At 39.2% G+C, this 21974-nt stretch overlaps 1 protein-coding gene across 15 annotated transcripts in view; it reads left to right on the forward strand.

Moving 5' to 3' along the window:
* The window catches only part of HHLA2 (HHLA2 member of B7 family), a 159856-nt gene that overhangs the window by 12017 nt on the left and 125865 nt on the right, over nucleotides 1-21974 (forward strand). For 2 of the 15 annotated variants that reach the window (XR_010155680.1, XR_010155682.1), the window contains exon 1: nucleotides 20291-20374. The exons of the other annotated variants lie outside the window; for them this stretch is intronic. The gene's annotated coding sequence lies outside the window, so the exon portion shown is untranslated. Of the gene's footprint in view, nucleotides 1-20290; nucleotides 20375-21974 lie in introns of those variants that run through there. 15 annotated transcript variants of the gene reach the window in all.

Genomic DNA, 21974 nt, shown 5'->3' on the forward strand with positions numbered 1-21974 from the left:
AGTTCTTCTAAGGCCCCAGGCCCTTCTTTAGCCTATGGGTTATAGATGTGAACATTTGTTGTGGTCTGGGAACTGACCAAGCAAGCAATTGTGACATTGTTGGGCAGCCACCCAGCATCCTGCTCCTCCATTCTTGTCTTTATTTCATTGTAGTGTTAAGCAGCATCCTTGTTAACTGCCCATCTGTTTTGCCCCTAGAACTATGATGCTCTGTTAACCATCTCCACAATTCCCTGTGGGTCAAGCAGCCTTGGCCGCCCCCTGGCCTTGCCAGTCATTATGGTAATTACAGCCTCCTGCCTCCTGATAATAAGTGCTGCCATCTGGCCTCTATTACATCAAGGCCCCATCATCTTAATGATATCAATCAGGCCAGCTATGTGACTGCCTCTAGTATCATCATCCCTTGCCTACAGAGGGAACCATCACAGAGTTCCTTAGTGGTGCTAGTGCTCCTATCACCAATATATTCCTGATGGCCTTGGGGAATGGTGTGTTCTCTAGGCCCTTCTGAGGAACATAATCTTCTGGTGGGTTTTCTGGCCATATGGCGTATATCCATTCTACATGTCTGCTTTCCTCAGCCTCAACTCCTTCATCTGCCTACTTCTAGGGCACCTTGAACATTCCCACTTTATTGAGAATTGGCTAGGCTTCTAGGAGCTACACCAGCTGTAAGTTTACCCATCCCCTGGAGTCCTTGCTAGGGTGTTAAATCCTGGGTCTTGAGAAAGTGCTCCCAAGTCAATGAATTCTTTTTATGCAGTTGTACTTTCTGGCCTCTTTGATCAAGCACTTCTAAAATCCACTTTTGGGAGGAATTCACTGACTCCTGCTCATATATGCCAGCTCATTCACATAATTCTTTAGGTATAAAGTCCCTTTCCTTCTTTATAAGGCCCAGCACATCCCCAGGTGGGTTACACTGGGATTTAACCCTAGTTATTGGCCTGGGAGCTAAGGAGAGGTAGTAGAGGTAGCCTTCCAGGGCATCATCTGTTACCTTATATGGGCAAGACTCCTGCTGTGCTGGGAGATGCTCCAGAAGTACTAGTTCTTACTAAGGAAAGGTGGGCTACCTCTGCAATCTTACAGGATCTGGAAGGTTGCAGAGTCAACCTCCTCAGAACATTCAGTCTCTTTTTTCAGTTCCAGGTTTTCTCCATCAGGGAACTGATACTTACAAAATTGATTTGCCTTAGCTTAATATTAAAATATCTCTGCCTACTTCAGGGTAGTGAGACTTCTTAGGGCTTCAAGTTTAAGCATTCCAGTGAGAAAGGAACATCATTTATGATAGCATCTACTGTATTGTATTGGTCATAAGCCTACTCAGTCTCAGGAGGAGGGAACGAAAATACCTTTTTAAAAAAACTTTTATTTTAGGCTTGGAGGTACATGTGAAGGTTTGTTACATAGGTAAACACATGTCATGGGGGTTTGTTGTACATATTTCATCACCCAAGTATTATTGTGATAACACAATAGTTATCATTTATGCTTCTCTCCCTCCTCCCACCTCAAGTAGACCCTTGTGCCTGTTGTTCCCTTCTTTGTGTTCATAAGTTCTTATAATCTAGCTCCCACTTATAAGTGAAAGCATGCAGTATTTGGTTTTCTGTTCCTGTGTTAGTTTGCTAAAGATGATGGCCTCCAGCTCCATCCATATTCCCACAAAAGACATGATCTTGTTCTTTTTTATGGCTGCATAGTTTTTCATGGTGTATATGTACCACATTTTCTCATCTAATTTGTCCTTGAAGGGCATTTAGGTTGATCCCATGTCTTCGCTATTGTGAATAGTGCGGTAATGAATATTTGTGTGCCTGTGTTTTTATGGTAGACGTGTTCCCTTTGCTCCACTAACTCACCAGCATCTGTTACTTTTTGACTTTTTAATAATAGCCATTCTGACTGGTGTGAGATGATATCTCATTGTGGTTTTGATTCACATTTCTGCTTCAGCCCCCAGTCACCTTAGACACTTCGAAGCCTGAAGGCTGGAATGGCTAAGTTGTCCAAACAGCAAAGATAGTGGCCTGCTCCTCCCTCTGGGAGCTCTATCCCAGGGAGGTTACAAATCTCTTTCAGCCGGAGAACACCAACAGGGGTGGCTGGAGGCTCTGGTTGGGAGGTCCCACACAGTGAAGAGGAATGGGATTGGGGACTCGCTTAAAGAAGCAGTCTGGCCATGTTTTTGTACAGCAGCTGAGCTGTGCTGGGGGATCCCTTCCACCCCTGGTCTGCTCAGACACTGCAATGCCCAAAAGCTCCCAAACAGCAAAGATAGCAGCCCACCCTTCCATTTGGGAGCACTGTCCCAAGGAGAATTCAACATTCTGTTGGCTGGAGAACACCAATGGGGCTGGCTGGAGGCCCCAGTTGGGAGGTCCCACCCTGTGAGGAGGAATAGGATCAGACACCTACTTAAAGCAGCCGTCTGGTCACATTTTGGTAAAGGAGCTGTGCTTTGCAAGGGGATCCCTTCTATTCCTAGTCGGCTCAGACTCTCCAAAGCCTGAAGGCTGGAATGGCTAAGGCACCCAAACAGCAATGATGGAGGCCCACCTCTTCCCACAGGAGCTCCTTCTCAGGGAGGTGCAATACTGCTACTGGTGGGTGGCTGAAATTCCAAGACAGTGGGTCTGATTTTCTGAGGCACAATGGAAGTACAGCCTGCAGGCTGTTACTGCTCAGCCCTCTGGATTCAATCTTTTCCCCTATATGTACAGGGGTCTACCCTCCCACTTTGCCAGAGCTGCAACTACTTTTGCCGGAAAGTCTGAGTATTTGAGGCTCCAGGGTCTCCACACATGCTTGAGCAGCTGCTCCACCAAGACTCCACATAGCTTTGTGTGTCAGACTGAAGGCCCTGGTGGGGTGGGCTCACAAAGAGATCTCCTAATCCAAGGGTTGCAAGGATTCATGGGAGAAGTGTGGTTTCCTGGGGTTGCACATTTTCTCAACACCTCCCTGGGCAGAGGCGGTTCCCCTGGCTCCATGTTGCTCCCAGGTCCTGTCTTGCTTTTCTTCATTTTCCATAGGTCACATTGTTTTCTTGATTAGTCCCAGTGCAAGTACCTGAATGTTTCAGTTGAAGGTGTTATATTTTCTCACCCTTCCATTTTTCTCCGTGAGTGGCACACACATTAGCTGCTTCGAGTTGACCATCTTGGCCACTCTCTACTCACCTTTTGATGGAAGGAGTATCAAATAATTTCGTGGCAGTTTTTTTTTTTAAGCCAGCACAACCAGCCAACAGTCTTCCTGTAAGGAAGGTTTAGAAAACCTGCAGCTTGATTTGTTGCTTCTCAGCTTTCCTGCCATTGCTAGCTTCATGGATTTATACTCATCATAACCATCTTCAACTTGTATTGAAGATACAATACTATTGTATTGTATTGTATTGTATTGTATTGTATCGTATCGTATCGTATTGTATTGCCTATTTACTTCTGTTTCAGTCTTCCTTCTTTCCCTGCACCTGGTACACAGGTGCTTCATAGGTACTCAATTGACTGTTCTTCTCTTAAATCTACTTTGGACACAAAATTAACATGTATAATAGTGTATAAGGTAGAAAAATAAAATCTAAAGTTCATGTGGCCCAAATCATACCATAAGAGCTAGGATTTCTTTGATCTCTCATCTATTATAAATTAAATCCAGGTTAATGAAATCCAGGAATTATCCAAATAACAAATTATGGGGAGCTGTTTCAGAATTCTTTCTTTTTCTGAGGTGGTTGATAAACATTTCAACAACAATCTGACATATAATTCCAAAATAACAAAACCTAAACTTGCCTCCAGAAATGGCCTTTATGAACTGGGAATTAGGGAACTGAATTCTTACCCAAAAGCAATTAAGTGGCATTGAATAGGTAAGCTATGACTTCATAAGGGTGTTCTCAGTGCAATCAAGAGCCATGTGTTTACCATGGTAAGAGAACTGTAGGAGAGTTAGGAAGAATGACAACACTTTGTCCTGAAGAATGTTCAGAAAAATTATTTCGCATTTTACTAGTCATATCTCTCTCTCAAAATCTTACCAAAATGTAAATAAATATTGAATTATAGATTAAAGTATTTAATTTCTATCTGCACAATGGATAACATGCAAAGTAACAAAAGAAGCAAAGGGAAATGAATGAAACTAAAGCAAAATACATCTTATGGCTGTGCATCAAATTACCCTTGAGTTTGTTTAATCTCCATATGATTTATACATGAAGAGCTAGCTAATTTGTGATATTGTTTGGAGAACTCAGAGGTATCAGAATGAAACCAGTTTTTCCAAACTAAAATGAGTTGGGAAGATAAGAAAATCCACCATTTAAAATAAATTGGCTCAGGGACTAGCTAAAACTCAGGACAAAGCTATATCACAATGAAATCCTTATTGGCAACTTAGGTTTGACCTATCAGTAAATACAAAATTCTCATTTTAGTCCTTTGCCGCAATAGATATCATTTATTTATCAAGTTGATTTTGCTGTGACAATTTGCATAATTCAGTAATTTAAGAAATTTACACAATTTTAAAGACAAAACAAGGATGTCTTACAATTAGAAAAACAGATTTTCTACCAATCTATGCTTTTTGTAATTGATTTAATAAAGCAATAGGTTGGCCTTCAATTGTGCAGAATCTAATTATTGGATTTAGTCCTGTAATTCTTGAAGATTGGTAGGATTACACCTTTGTCTTTCTTGTGTTCCCCTTGTTTTTGTAGTCAGACTGGAATAGAGCCAAGTGGCTTGCTATCTCCATGATCTTCCTATCTCACTTCTGGCAGGCCTGATCGAAGAGAGAATATATATGTGGAGATGGGAGATAATAGCTCTTCTATGTTGCTTTAGCAAAAATTCTACTGGGTTGAAAGCTTAAAATAATATTGAAAAGTATTATGACTCCAGAAAGCATCTCGTTGGGTAGCTATATCCCAACTAGGGGCCAATTCTAAGAATTATGGAAAGAGGGGAAGCAGGGCAGCTATGTCTGACATCAATTAAGACTGCAAAAATAAAGATTTTTGTTTAGTTTGAGAAACTTTCTGAATTTACCCAAGTCTTAAGAGAATACAAACATTCAATGTATATTCAGAAATACACGTATTTTGTGATACCTATTTGTCCTTGGTAGTTTCTAGCTATGAAGCCCATGTCATTTATTGAGAATTAATTAATTAATCCTTTTAGGGACGAAATTTAACATTTGATGGGAGTCTTCTCAAACACGTGGTATAAATGATCCTGGTCCATTGAAAACTGGTTCATCAAACAGCAGTTGCTGCTATGCAGATGCCCATCCTCCACCATGGGCCTTCTGACTTAGGTGTTTGGATGGAGGCTGTACGTCTGTATGTTTTAAATTTCCGCCATTGACTCTGAAATGCAGCTAGGAGTTATCCTCCAAGGAAAGTCACTGCTCCTAGTTTGCATCTTGTTGCTATGGATAAGAATTCGGAGCCACCTTATTTCTATTTAACAAGCTACTGCTTGTCAGATTAACTACACTTCCCTGTGACATTTTGCAATGTGAATTTTGCTCCCATAGTTTTCACTTCATTCCATTCATCCTGGGCTTTGACTTCCTATTCATACCATTCTACCTTACAGTAAAGATTTTTCTCCTTTATGAAGAGAAAATAAAATCAAAATTAAACAGTTCTACCTTCTTTCACTTGATGACTTTTTAAAAATATTTTTCAAGCAGTAAAGTCTATTCTGTCTTTACTGCTGTCTTTTTCTGCAAACCTAGTTTCAACTTCCTAATGCAAATCTTTATTGTTTTTTGTTATATCCTGTTCCCTGAAACTATAATCTGAGTTGTTGAATTTGTTTACATGTTTCTCTTTTTTCTTTCCTCTTTTACCTGCTAAGTGATTCAGGTGCCAGAGTTTAGTTTGAGCCTCCCATCAGGATGGAACTGCCTTTCACAATAATAGATTATCTGGCATTTCAATGTTCTGAATGTTTTGAAATAAACCTTTCTTATATCTGGCACATTTTTCACAATGTGCTTGACATTCTTTTTTTGCTTATAATAGATTGTGAGGTGTTTTCACTTTCTCCCAAAGTTTCTATTACTTCTACTTCAAAAAACATTAATTTATGTTGGTTAGAGTGAAATTAACAAGAGGAACAAATGCTTTCTCCCCAAAAAGCAGCTTCTTAAAAACCTTGCTTCATCCTTTTGTAAAGGATTTGCTAGGCAAATCAAGAATTTTAGAGTATATTGTCTTTTTTGATACTCCCTCTATACAAACATTTCTATATCAATAGTCAACTCAGACAAGGTTTTATGTAAATAGAATTTTTAATTAGTTTCTATAACAGAAAAAAAATTGGAATCATCTAATGTGTCCAGTGGTCCATAGTTAATACTTAACAGTATATATGGGTGCTAATTTAGGCAACATTGAAAAAGGTGTTCTAAGATATGACATGGAAAAATACTTATGTAATACAAAAGTAGATCTGAAAATTGTTAAACAACGTGTTCTAAAAATATATGCATACAAAAATCAGATTTTTAAAAAGTTATTTTATTATGATTATTGCATTATGTTTTTCTTTTTTAATTTTCCAAAGTCTCTATCATCATATACTATTGTAAAAATAAGGAAAATTTATTAGATCATTTTTATCATATACATATTCTGTCAATATCTGCTTGTAGTTGCACCAGACCAATCTGCTTCAACTTTTATGTAACAAAGTTGTAAATTGTTTTTCAGTTGCCATGAACTCTTAGGTCACATAACCTTGGGTCATATGCCCAGATGAACCAAGTGTGCAACCACAGGGGAAACCTAAGTGCGTAAAGAGTGGAAACTAAATTCGGAAGCTGACATTGCATGACAAGATCTAGGATCCAATCAGATAGAGCTCTGGCATCATTCCATGGCAGGATCCAGTCAGATCATGCGTCCTGGCATCACCTCATTGCAAGATCCCATCAGATCACAGCTCATTATCCTATGCTTATAAAACCTGACCCGGCCCCCAGCTTGGGGGAACATTGCTTTGAGAATTATCACCAGTGTTCTCCTTACTTATTACAAGTCATAAAATCCCCTTGCTAAACCTTCCTTCATTGTGGTCATTGGTTGATACCTGCTAAGTGTCCAAACCAAGCCACTATGTAGGTAACAAAATTCTGGTGACCCAGATGGAACCGGGACTCAGGTCCTGATCCCAAAATCCTTTAAGGCTCCTTACGAATGAAACAGTAGGCAGAGGCAGCTTGCCTGGACTAACTGACTTATGTTGCCTGAGAGGGGTTGGGTGCCATTCCCACCGACCTCCAGCTTGGTGTCCTGCCCACTGGATTGTCGCTTGGACCTACCCCAATGGATCGCTGGGACCTTTTGTTTGACATTCCTTTGGGGCAGTAAGTGAACATTGCCCTGTGGGCTGACTAGAAAGGTAATTCTCTGGACCAAGCATAGCACATCTCTAATTGTGTTTCTGTCCCTGGCTGCTTTGTGATCTGGGGGATTCAGAGACATTCCTGTCCTGATAAGGGCAATCTGGAGCTAGATAGCTGACTGTGGGACTAGTTTTAGGAATTAGTTTTGTCGAGAGACAGGCTTTCATAGGAGGCAGAAGGGCTTGGTCTCCCTAGCCCCCTGTTTGCCATAACCTGGATCACCCACCAGAAACTGGAGCTCTGGCATTTGATGCAAAAAAAGAACAAAAACAAAAAAAAAGGCCAGGTGTGGTGGCTCATGCATGTAATCCTAGCACTTTGGGAGGCTGAGTTGGATGGATCACCTGAGGTCAGGAGCTCAAGACCAGCCTGGCCAACAGGGCGAAACCCCGTCTCTACTAAAAATACAAAAATTAGCTGGGCATGGTGGTGGGTGCCTGTAATCTCAGCTACTAGGGAGGCTGAGGCAGGAGAATTGCTTAAACCCGGGAGGTGGAGGTTACAGTGAGCCAAGATGGTGCCATTGCACTCCAGCCTAGGCGACGGAGCGAGACTCTGTTTCAAAAAAAAAAAAAAAAATAGTTGAACCCAGAGTGGGCCAAGAGTTGTGGGATCTGTGTCACCACCGATCTTGCCTCTAAGCCTCTGGTGGCTTGCACTAGACCCTGAATAGGGATCCTAGGAAATGAGGAACATTGTAGCAGGACTCTAGCAGCACAAGTCATACAAGTAAACTACAAAAAGTAGAAGGGTAATTGGGAATGCTGATATGTTAATTGGTCAAGATTGCTTTTAAGGCATTTAACAGCTATGACCAAGTCCAAGAAGGGCAAAAACAACTCGAGATGAGAAAACAAGCTATGCTGCTTACCACAGTTCTTAACTGCAACCAGCCAGCACACAAGGCATTTACTGGAAAAGACAAAGAGCCATGGGTAAGACCCCCTAAGGTCCCCACTGCCTAGCCAAAAGGGTTATCCACCCTTGAGGCCACAACAATGTGCATATTGTAAACTAGAGGGCAATTAGAAACAGGAGTATTCTAACTGTCTCTGGGAGATAGAAGAGGGAGGAAAAGAGGCTTCCCATCAATCAGCCCAGCAGATGTCACAGTTTGCTGATAGTAACCAGAAATAATGAGACCCTGAGGATCAGGGGCTCCTCTACAAAATAGGAACCCTGGGTAACAATTGGTGTGGGAAAGAGACTCATGGGCTTTCTGACACTAGAGCTGAACTTCTTCCATTAGCCTCCCCTTCCTGCTGCTCTGCCTCTTTACTTCACTACCTTGTTCTCTCTAAAATTTGATGAAGGGCTTCAGCCATGTGGGATAGATGAATTTCAGCTAAAATTTCTAGTCTGACAGAGACACAGTTTGAATCTAACTGTCCTTTAAAGTAGGGAGTTGTACCAACCCATGGTTAAAGTTTTAAAAAATTAATGCTACAAGATCGTTATTTACATCTGGTGGTACGTACAGCTCCGACTGTATTTGTCTATGGTACCAAACTGGCATATTAAAAAATTAGTACTTCTAAACTAAGCAAATAAAAGCCAATGCTTTTCAAGTTCACATGCCTGAGTAATCATTTAGAGAATAAGACTATTCTTAAGTCTTAATAAAACTGTTGGTTTGATGGGGATGTTTGTCTTTTGAAATTTAACTTTAAGGTTCTTACTTTCATGACACCTACCTGATATGCAGTTATATAAGGTAATTAACAGATAATTTGTAATGATGACTAGCTTTGTCTAATGTGTCAGTTCTCATAAGTAATCTAGGTAAACTGCTAAAAACAAATAAATTAGGTAAAGGTAAATGGGATAAATATCTATAAATAAATTTTTTATGTAATTTGAAATCCTAAATTAAATAATAGATACTCATTGAATCTATGGCTCAGTTCCAAATTAGACAAAAACCAGAACAAATTGCTGATTGGCTTCTTATATTTGATAGACTGATACGATTTGACTGTGTCCCCACCCAAATCTCATCTTGAGTAGTTCCAATAATCCCCACATATCACGGAAGGGACCCAGTGAGAGGTGATTGAATCATGGGGGCATACTGTTCTTGTGATAGTGAGTGAGTTCTTATGAGATCTGATGGTTTTATAAGGGGCTTTCCCTGCTTTTGCTTGGCACTTCTCCTTGCTGCTGCCATGTGAAGAAGGATGTGTTTGCTTCCCATTCTGCCATGATTGTAAGTTTCCTGAGGCCTTCCTAGCCATGCTGAACTGTGAGTCAATTAAATCTCTTTCCTTTATAAATTATCCAGTCTCAGGTATGTCTTTATTAGCAGCATGAAAATAGGCTAATACAGTAAATTGGTACTGGTAGAGTAGGGTACTGCTGTAAAGATACCCAAAAATGTGGAAGTGATTTTGGAACTGGATAATAGGCAGAGATTGAAACAGTTTGGAGGGCTCAGAAGAAGATAGGAAAATGTGGGGAAGTTTGAAACTTCCTATAGACTTGAAGAACTCAAAAGACAGGAAGATGTGGGGAAGTTTGGAACTTCCTAGAGACTTGTTGAATGGCTTTGACCAAAAAATGAAATCCAGCCTAAGGTGGTCTTAGATGGAGATGAGAAACTTGTTGGGAACTGGAATAAAGGTGACTCTTGCTATGTTTTAGCAAAGAGACTGGTGGCATTTTATCCCTGCCCTAGAGATGTTTGGAACTTTGAACTTGAGAGAGATTATTTACAGTATCTGGTGGAAGAAATTTCTAAGCAGCAAAGCATTCAAGAGGAAGCAGAGCATAAATGTTTGGAAAATTTGCAGCCTGATGATGCAATAGAAAAGAAAACCCCATTTTCTGGGGAGAAATTCAAGCCTGCTGTGGAAATTTGCATAACTAACAAGGAGCTGAATGTTAATTACCAAGGCAATGGGGAAAATGTCTTCAGGGCATGTCAGAGGCCTTTGACACAGTCCCTCCCATCACAGGCCCAGAAGTCTAGGAGGAAAAAATGGTTTCCTGGCCCAGGCCCAGGGCCCCTTGCTGTGTGCAGCCTAGAGACTTGGTGCCCTGCATCCCAGCTGCTCCAGCCATGGCTATAACAGGCCAAGATAGAGTTCAGGCTGTAGCTTCAGAGGGTGCAAACCCCAAGCCTTGGCAGCTTCCATGTGGTGTTGAGCCTGCAAGTGCACTGAAGTCAAGAATTGAAGTTTGGGAACCTCTGCCTAGATTTCAGAGGATGTATGGAAATGCCTGGATGTCCAGGCAGAAGTTTGCTGCAGGGGCAGGGTCCTCACACAGATCCTCTTCTAGGGCAGTGCAAAAGGGAAAAGTGGGATTGGAGCCCCCATACAGAGTCCCCACTGGGGTACTGCCTAGTGGAGCTATCGAAGAGGGCGACTGTCCTCCAGACCCCAGAATGGTAGATCCACTGACGGCTTGAACTGTATGCCTGGAAAAGCTGCAGACAATACCAGCCTATGAAAGCAGCTGGGAGCGGGGGGCTACTCCATGCAAAGCTACAGAGGCGGAACTGCCCAAGGCTGTGGGAGCCCACCTCTTGTATCATTGTGCCCTGGATGTAATGCTATCAAAGGAGATCATCTTGGAACTTTAAGGTTTAATGACTGCCCAGCTGGATTTTGGACTTGCCTAGGGCCTGTAGCCTCTTTGTTTTGGCCAATTTCTCCCATTTGGAATGGGTGTATTTACCCAATGCCTATACCCCCATTGTATCTAGGAGGTAACTAACTTGCTTTTGATTTTACAGGCTCATAGGCAGAAGGGACTTGTGTTGTCCCAGATGAGACTTTGGACTTAGACTCTTGGGTTAATGCTAAAATGAATTAAGACTTTGGGGTACTGTTGGAAGGGCATGATTATGTTTTGTAACATGAGGACATGAGATTTGGGAGGGGGCAGGGGCAGAATGATATGGTTTGGCTGTGTCCTCACCCAAATCTCATATTGAATTGTAGTTCCCATAATCCCCATGTGTTGTGGGAGGGACCTGGTGGGAGGTAATTGAACCATGGGGTTGGTTACCTTCATGCTATTCTCTTAATAGTGAGTGAGTTCTCATGAGATCTGATGGTTTTATAAGGGGCTTCCCCAACTTTTGCGCAGCACTTCTCCTGCTGCCACCATGTGAATAAGGATGCATTTGCTTCCCCTTCTGCCATGCTTGTAAGTTTCCTGAGGCCTCTCCAGCCATGCTGAACTTGAGTCAATTAAATCCCTTTCCTTTATAAATTACCCAGTCTCAAGTATGTCTTTATTAGCAGAGTGAGAACAAACTAATACAAAGATTAAATATGTTTGGGTCTATAAATATGTGTAAAAATTATGCTAAAGGAAAACATGTTTTTCTAAAAATCATAAAATGGTTTTTGTGTATAAAATACTAATATATTACAGACAATGGAAGTTTTTGTGCTTACTGTGTTTTTAATAAAATTTAGGAGTACTGAGAGTTTAAAAAATTTCTAACTAATTTGTGATTCTATATATGAGGTATGCCAAAAGTGAGATGTGTTATTAATAAGAAAAAATTATGAGAAAGACATAAAATGTGTTCTTTATTGAGAAAAAGAGTAATTTTGTCTTATTTGGAAGTTATTTAAAGGGAGGCCTAAAATATGGATTTAGGAAGAAATTAGAAACAAGATAGAAGGGAGCCAGCAAATAGGAGAGAGAGAGACGTGAAGAAAGTTATAAATGTGAAGATGTATAGTTTGTATGAGGAAGAATCATATGTAGTAAATCTTTGTCCTAGTGTGAAACAACTCATTATTGAAGAAAGATAAAGTATAAGGCAAGGCAGAAAGTCCAAGTATGTTGTTGACCATGTGAGTAAGTAATGATAAGGTTTATAAAAAGAAAGTTTCTGAAAGAAATTTCAGGTTTGATTAAATTGGCTATAAGTAAAATAATTATTCTTAACAGTCTTACTAAACAATGAACTTTGATGTTAAAACACACTGATACAGAACTTAAAATTTTGGCCCTCCTATATTAAAACAGGGGTTTCTTAAAATATTGGTTTGTTCTTAATAAGATTGGGAGAGGTTTTGATTTTTAATTCTGAAATCTGTTTCTTTAACAGCCTTTCTCTGAATTATGAATTAGTTTCTATTTCTGTCACATTCCTTCCTGAGAACTGTCTATTTTCCCTGGTTTCAGGTTTATCTTGAAGGTCTTAGAAAAGCAATGTTTTACTCCAGTATAACTTGATTTTGTATTAGTCTTTTCTTAATGTGTCTGAACTGTTTCCTGTAACCAGAACTTCTATGCTGTTGCTAAATGTATTCCCCTGCTCAAGGTTACTGGCCTAAAAAGCAAAGATTGTTTAGGAAAACTGAGCTTTGAAAGGGTTAAGGTTTTTACATCCGTGTAATTTCCTGTATTGCTATAGAAGTCTTTTGATTGTCACTCTGGTTCAATGAGTAACTATTATATAGGAGCAACGTATGATTCTGTTGAAGGAAGTACTTTGATTTTATTTATTTATTTATTTTTTACATCTTTGACAGATTTTCCAGGATCCAAATCTGAATTCAAGCCTCTTAGCCTAAAATTAACTTTGAGATTTTTCCAGGTGGGCCCCCTGGAGAGCATCAAAGAGTATATTTCTCACCTTGTGGAGGTTTTAAATGATTAGACTTATTTGGTAAATAATATGCAAAGTGCTGTCAAATAAGGAATGATGCTTAACTTCAAGTTATATTTATGTAAGTGTGTTATTAAGAGGTGTGAAATTGTATGAGATTCCTAAAATACTGATATGCCAAGATACATGTCATAATTATGATTATGGTATTGGATGATTGCATGCCAAAGAAATATGTAAATTTCCTTGTCAATTGTAAATTCTCATCAGATCTCTGAATATGTCTGTTCTAGGTTTTTGTCAACCACAGTTTATTGTTTTAAATTCTTCTCTGGAAGCATTTGCAATTGGCTGTAGTCCAAAATTGCCAAATAAGATTGAGCAAAACAAAATTAATGATATGAAATTAAGTAATTGATAAGGATAATGTTTTATGACTTAAATGTTTTATTTTCTAGATTCGAGGAAATGTTTTGTCATAAGCTCTCTATAGTTTGCAATAATTGGATAAAGTATCCTTTGTGAACAATGGTGGAAGCATTTTTTTTCTCTACCTGATTTCTTGACTCCTACAAAATTGTGGGTCTTATTTTTATTTAGTAAGTCCAGTAAAAAAAAAAATCTCTCTTTATAAGCAGGATACTATTGGAAACATTGGTTATATTACTAAAGTTTGGACTGAAATGTCACATTTTAAAATGTACATGAAATGCCTGGTTTCAAGAGTTCCCAGCTTTACAGTGAGTGAATGAAAACTGTCACTTCCTAGCAGGCCCAAGAACCTTAAGACGGTAAGTAAAATCTAAAGCTTGCCTTGGTTTGGATTTCCAGTTGCAAGAGGTCCTAAATCTGAGATTTCCTATATGATCAATGTGGAGAGAAACAGTTATGTTTCTAAGGAAAGCAAAAGTATACTTGTTAGTAGATTGTAACCCTGTGCATTGTCTTCAAGTCCTTGTTATCTGCCTGTAGACTGGACTAGATCCTGAATTCTTCTCAGTCCCCCTAATATTTGGTTTTAACTAATTCCTGATGAACTCCCCAAGCCCTCTTCCCTCAATCCAGGCTAGGAATGCTCTAGGGACATTCAAGGGATTTCCCCTTTTTAAATCTGACCAACTCTCTAGTTAGATTTCAGAACTGGGGACAAGCTAGACTCAGGATACTAGGGTCTTCTTGTCTCAAAGCAGTTGATGCTGTCCCTTCCTTTGTAAAAGCCACAAAGATAGTTATGGGGCCACTCCTGACTGTCTACGTCCTATGCTCTGTTGAGGCACTCCTCAATTTACATCACAAGCTTTCAAGAAAACTATAGGGATTTCTTTCTATCCTCACTTCGCCTTACCAGCCTCCAATGTAACTTGCTTAATCTGACCACTTTATTTAACTTTCCTCATGCCCACTCTGCCCAACAAGCAGAACTGCATGCTCTTACCAGGGCATGTCCTTTAGCCAAAAGTAAAAGGCCAGCATCAACAAGCCACATCCATGGCAGCAACTAAGACCCTATTGGAAAAATTACACCAACCTGATATAATTGTTGAGAGCTTCATAGTGACTGAGAAACTTATTTTACAGGGCAAATTATTCAAATGTTGCAAAATTTGGCCTATTTATTGACATCTCCATTATGCTTACCACCCCCAGTCCTCTGGACTGAAGAAACAGACCAATGGACCAGTGGAATAATAAAGCCCTATTGGTGAATATCTGTGCAGCATTCAGCATGCCATAGCTAAAAGAAGGAGACCCTTTGTTTAGTTTTCCTTCACCCACACGAACATTCTTGGAAAACTGCTAGGCCCACATTTTCTTCTCCCAAAAAGGGGGAAGTAATAACTTAAGTTACCCTCACCAGGAGATGTGGCCATAGAAATAGCTCTTACCCAAGTTCCTATCTATTCAGTTGACCTCACCAATGCTACCCACCCTACTCTCCAAGAGCTGCGTGAGAGTTTTGGAGCACAATCCAACACCAATGATAACCCTGCAGATTATAACTGGGGCCACTTTCAAGGATGTGATTTACCCAGAGAGGTTAACTCTAGTGAAGGAGCTAGATTAGGAAGGCTTCTGGGGTCCTGGTTTGTACTAGGTTGTGTTTGCAACAGATACATGGTCAGAAACGTTTCCCGCACTGTTAATAGGGTTGCCCACTTCACCACCCAAGCCATCAGGACACAGCAGAGTTCCTTAGACAACCACATTGCTGTCGACTATCACCTCACTGCACAGGGTGGTGTTTGTGCTGTTGCTAACACTTGCTGCTGTACCTGGGTAAATATTTCCAGTCAGGTTTAATTGGGAACACCTAAGGCCTACAGCTAGCCAAATCTCTGAAAGGGACAACTTCAGGGAGCCTCCTAGCTGAACCTGGTGGGTACAATTTCCAATGTTGAGATATTTTCAGAGGATTTCTCCTAGTATAGAATTTCTTCTGTGTTTCACCCTACAAGTCTTAATGATTCCCCTTATATTTGAGCTAAGCATTTAGCTCCTCTTTAAAATTGTTCTAGCCTGTTTTAACAGATGTCTGTAAGAGACCCCCACAGGGATCTTGCTCATGCAATCTTTGAGACTTTAAATTCACTCCAGCTGGAAATCAGAACAACCCAACAGACTTTGGTTCAAATTTAATAGGTAGCTTAGTGCCTCTCAAAAGTAAGTGGGTCTAGTTGTTCAATTGGCCACTGCCCTGCCTCTAGGATCTCTGAAAGGGACCAGATGGACCTGAAGCAGGTAGCCAACTACTTCTGCACTGTCGTACAATGCAATGTGGTCCACCAACAGATTTACGCCAGTTCTTCAAGATGGATCCTGAGTGGCTAACTGGGCCTCCATTTAAAATAGAGCAAAGCAGCCATTTGTTGAGTAGGGGTGACATACATGCTCTGAGTTCCTGGAAAGCCTGCAGCATTTAACTTTGAGGCTTTCAGGATTCACCTGAACCAGTCAATTAAAGCTCACCCGAGTTGGCTAATCAGGGCTCAGCTATATTGACCAATCAGAACTAAGTCAGTTTCAAGTTTCAACACTACATTTGCATAGACAGTCTTGATTTGGAACCTGGGTGGAAACTTTTGCTGTAAGACCTGGGGTTCTGTTTGTTCTCTGGAACTGGTAATGTTGTTAACTCTTTATGCCTTTACTTACAACCAGATAAAAACAACATCTGAAATGTAACTCTGACACCAGGGCACTAAACAATTTCATTCCTCTGACCAAGGTCTACCCCCCAGTCAGCAGGAAGTGGCTAAAGTAGTCATAGCTCGTATTCCCTCAAGATTGAGGAATGGATATAAAAAAGGGAGGGATGTGTAGCTGCACCAGACCAGTCTGGTTCAACTTTTATGTAACAATGTTGTAAGTTGTTTTTCAGTTGCCATGGACCCTTAGGTCAATCAACCTGAGCATGCCCAGATGAACCAAGTATGTAACCACAGGAGGAACCTCTAAGTACTTGGACCAAGGAGTGGGAACTAAATAAATAAGCAGATCCAGGATCCAAACAGATCAAGCTTTTGCATCACCCCATGGCAGGATCCAGTCAGATCATACCCCCTGGCATCACCTCATTACAAGATCCAATCAGGTCACAGCTCATTACCCTATGCTTATAAAACCTGATCCAGCCCCCAGCTTGGGGAAACACTGCTTTGGGAACTAATGCCCAGTGTTCTCCTTACTTGTTACAAGTAATAAAATCCCCTTATTAAATCCTCCTTGGTTGTGGTCATTGGACTGATACCCCCTAAACGACCGAACCTACTCATTGTGTGGGTAATATGCCTAGTTGAGTTTCTCGTTTTTACACCTTGTCCTAGAATCTGTTTAATAATCACTTATCAGGTATAACATAGAGAACACAGGAAACAGTTGCTTGCTAAGTAATTGTTTTGATTCTCTCTCCTTCATGACAGCTAGCATTTAAGAACTTATTATGTGTGAGGCGTAGTGCCAAGGTTCGAAGTACAGTGTTTTATGTATCTAATTTAGATATTACCTTGCTTAAGCCTTAAAAGAGATCTTGTGCTTTGTAGATGAGGACACTGAAGCTCAGATTGCCCAAGGTCACACAGCTGGTATGTGGTGGGATGTATTTGACACAAGGTCTCTAATGACAAAGCCATAATCTTTCTACTACAAAGTGAACATTACCATACTTCTCCCCTACCACAATACTTGGCTAATATAGCAGCCCCTAACAGAATTATTTATGTAATAACTATACAAATTAGACAAATAATTATACAAAAAAACTCCATTCCCCAGCTCTTCAGTGAAATTCTTTTATAGAATTAAATTTAATTTTGAGGTAATTTTAGATTCACATGCAGTCGTAAGAACAATACAAAGAGATCAGATATACCCTTTACCCGGTATACCCCAATGGTAACATCTTGCAAAACTATTGTAGTACAATATTGTCACTACATTATTGACATTGATACAGTCAAAATACAAACATTTCCATCACCACAAGGATCCCCCATGCTGACCTTTTGTAGCCACATCCACCTTCCTTCCTATACCACTTAACCTCTGGCAACTACTAAGCTGTTCTCTATTTGTATAATCTATCATTTTAAAAATGTTAAGTGAATAGACTCATACAATAGGCAACCTTTGGGGACTGGCTTTTTAAACTTAACCTAATTCTCTGGTGATTCATCTAGGTTGCTGTAGATAGCAATAGTTGATTCCTTTTTATTGCTGAGTAGTATTTTATGGCGTGGAAGTGTCACAGTTTATTTAACCATTCACCCATTGCAGGATATCTGAGTTATTTCCAATTTTTGGCTATTATACATAAAATTTCTAGGAACACTACTGTATACATTTCTGTGTGACTATAAGTTATTATTTATCTGTGATAAATGCTCAGGGGCACAATTGCTGAGCTATTTGGTAGTTGCATGTTGTGTTTTCAATGAAACTGCCAAACTGTTTCCGAGAGTTGCTCTATCACTTTATATTTTCATCAGCAACGTATGAATGATCCAGTTTGTCTACATCGTGGTCAGTGTTTGGTGTTGTCATCATTTTCTATTTTAGCCATTCTGAAAGGTATGTAGTGATATCTCATTGTGATTTTAATTTGTGTTTCTTTGATGTCCAATAATGTTAAACATCTTTTCATGGGCCTATTTGATATCTGTATATCCTCTTGGATGCAATGTCTTTTTATGTCTTTTGCTCATTATCTCATTGTAGTCTTTGATTTTTCACTATTATTGCATTTATTCAAGATACTAGTACTTTGCCAGAAATGTGCTTTACAAATATTTTCTCTCAGCCTGTAGATTTGTTTTTTATTCTTTCTCTTTTTTTAAAGGCAGGCTCTCACTCTGTTGCCCAAGCTGGAGTGCAGTGGCATGATCATGGCTCAATTCAGCCTTGACCTTATGGGCTCAAGAGATCCTCCTGCCTCAGCCTCCTAAGTAGCTGGACTACAGACATGAGCCACCATGCCCAGCTATGAATAATTTAAAATTTTTTGTAGAGATGGGATCTCACTATGTTGCCCAGGCTAGTCTCAAACTCCTGGCCTCATGCAGTCCTCCTGCTTTGGCCTCCCAAAGTGTTGGTATTACACAGTGGTGCCTGGTCTCTCTTAATGGAGTTTTTCACAGGGTGAAAGTTTTAAATTTTGATGAAGCCCAATTTGAAACTTTTTTTTTTTCATGGAATCATGCTTTTAGTGTCAAGCTCAAGAACTTTTTGCCTAGCTTTAGCTCCTGAAGAGTTTATCATATTTTTTTCCTAAAAAGTTTTACAGTTTTATATTTTACATTTAAGGCCAGGCTTATCTTGGACATTTACTATCCTAGTGCTAGAATCAGCAGTTTCTCCAAGGAGCCCCTGTTTCTTTTATTGGAGAAAGGTATTAGAAACCAAGATCTGGGTGCTAGGCATGCTCATTATTATTGAGGTGTCATTGCTTTTAGGTTCTATCAGTCCACAAAGGAAGAAAATACACTAACCCATGTACTAAAGTTTTCATATGTGTTTGAATAAATATTTTATATGCAAATATCTATATTTATACTAAGCTAAACATGAGTTTATATTGATATTGATGTCTTCCACTCTACTCTATTGCCACATGGATGGTTCTATCTTCCTTTCTTTGCTTACTTGTAAATTCCCAATACTGAGAAAATTGACTCCTGTTATCTACCATCTATTTACTTATTCATTCTAGTATCCATGTGTAGTGGTATCATAATTGTTGGGCTGTACCCCAGTGGGAAATAACTTTACTAACAAGAGTACAGTGTATATGTACAGTAACTTTTGCTTTAGTGTTGGAGACTCCACTCATTTCCAAAGTTACTTAGGTCAACACCTATTTCCTCACCCTCTTCAGTGAGATTGTTCCATACATTTGTAATACAATTGGATCGTTTTGTCACCATCTGCATTCTGTCCTGGGATTTCCTGACCTTCTAAATGCTTTTTTAAAATGTGGATACATTAAGGTTTACTCTTTGTGCTATAAAGTTCTATGGGTTTTGATAAATGTGCAATATCAGATATTCACAATTACATGATCATAAAGAACATATGCCCTAAAAAAATCTCCTGCACTTCACCTATTCAGCCTTCTCCTTTCTGGAAACCACTGTTCTCTCTATGGTCTATATAGTTTTATCTCTTCCAGAGTGTCATATAATTGGAATCATATGACATGTAGCCTTTTCAGACTGGCTTATTTCATGGTGTAATGTGTGTTTAAGATCCATCCATGTCTTTGTGTGGTTTGAGATCTCATTTCTTTTTTTTAATCTCTGATTAATACTTATAAAATTAATATTCAAAATATCCAATATAGTGCATATGGACACACCATAGCTTGTTTGTCCAACAACAATTGAGGGACATCTTGGTTGCCTTTAGTTTTTTGTGAAGATGCATAAAGCTACTATAGACATTCATGTGCAGATTTTTGTGTGAACATAAATTTTCAGATCACTTGGGTAAATATCTATAAGCATGATTGCTAGATGTATGGTAAGACTATTAACTTTGTAAGAAATTGCCAAACTGTATTCCAAGATGACTGTACCTTTTTGCATTTCCACCAGCAATGAATGAGGGTTCCTATTGCTCCAGATCCTCACCAACAATTGGTTTTATGTGCCTGTGTGTGTGTGTGTGTGTGTGTGTGTTTTAAATTTTAGACATTATAATTGATGCGTAGTAGTCAGTTATATTTTTTATTCTTAAAAACTACTGAAGGACAGCATTTTTTTGTTTATTTTTTTGGCAATGCAGGAGAATTTAAGGCAAAGATACTGTTTAAACACCGAGAATCACTGACTTGGCCTCCATCTTAAAAAATGAGGATTGGCCTCAATGGTAAGGAATTTGCTTTAAAGCCTGGGAGAGCTCATGTTTATAAGATTCCCTTAAATCTATGGTTCTCAGTCCTATCAGACTCAATGCTCCCTTATAATAAATCTTTGTAATGCCCTGTTTGCTATGCCAAAATGAAAGTTATCAATAATATAACCTGACTATACAGTTTTAAAAAAATCAATGTAATACCATTACATAAAAGAGAAATTTTTAAAAATTAAGAAATTCTATGTCCCAATACGTAAATGTTCAGTCTTAATCACATTAAAAGACAATGAAGTAGTGAGATACCACTACCTTCTTGAATAAGTAGGTGAGAAGAGCAAAAGTCATTCTATAGAAGACAAACAGAAATTGAAGTAGTGATATCTTAGTCCATTTGGGCTGCTATAACAAAAATATCATAGACTGGGTGGCTTAAACAAACATTTGTTTCTCATAGTTCTGGAGGTAGATCAGGGTGCCAGCATGGTTGGGTTCTGGTGAGGGTGTTCTTCCCCATTGCAGATTGCTGAGTTTCCATTGTATCTTCACATGACTGAAAGAGAGCTAGAGAGATCCCTGGGGTCTCTTACATAAGGGTACTAATCCCATTCATGAGGGGGGCACAGACATTTAGTCTCTTGCAAGTGGTATGGGCAGACACTGGAATAAAATCTAGTATTACTCTTGCATATGAGAAAAAGAGGGCTTATTTGTATACAATGAGAGGGAACAACCCCAGTCAAAGTGTGAATAAATTATAGACTTGAAGTGGAAACAATGAGGATATATGGTTCTTGCAAACGAGCTCAGCATTACAAGTATGCTGTTAAAATTTCCTATATTATGATATAGGATATAATAGTGACAAAGTATCACATCTCCTCCTATTTTGAAATCCCGTTACATATTAGAGCATATGTTCAGTCTTGGCTAAAAAGGCATGGGAAGCTATATTCTTCAGTAGGCAATAAGGATTATAGAGTGGATTAGAAAGAAACAGTAAAATAAGAGGCTATACAGAAATTGTGTGGTCAACCATCAGGGATAGCTGTGAAATAAGAACTGAAAACAGACAACCCCAAAGTAATTCCAATGCTGGTTTCACAACACAGGGTTTTATCCTTGTACTATAAAAATAATATAAGATGGTAAAATGTGAAATTAAAAAAAAAAATTATAGTGAAATGTAGTGAGATCCCCGTGCGTTCTGATAATTTAATAATATTTGGCATCAAGTCACTTAAAAGAAGTCCCACATCTATTATGTATTTGCAATCTGCCTTGTCATTTTTGCAGTAATTTCACTTCTGCACTAAAACCCTTTTTAACTAATATGCAATTGGAAAGCTACACTACATTGAGTAGATGGAAAGCAAAGAGTAAGTAAATTATTCAATAGTTTCAAAATATTGTCTTTATCCCATTTAAGCTTTTCTCTCTGTAACATTCTTCACTTAAATTACATTGACTTCTTGCATAAATATATGTAAATATTTTCAGTATTTCATCTAGTAAAGTATCGTTGATTTATACTTGTAGTGGGTTTGGCGTCATGGGACATTAAAACATTGTGCAAGAGGGTATTTCCTGCATTGGATTGTCCTGTGTGTTTTAG

Source organism: Pan troglodytes, chromosome 2 (genome assembly GCF_028858775.2).
Source record: "Pan troglodytes isolate AG18354 chromosome 2, NHGRI_mPanTro3-v2.0_pri, whole genome shotgun sequence".
NCBI classification, from domain to species: domain Eukaryota; kingdom Metazoa; phylum Chordata; class Mammalia; order Primates; family Hominidae; genus Pan; species Pan troglodytes.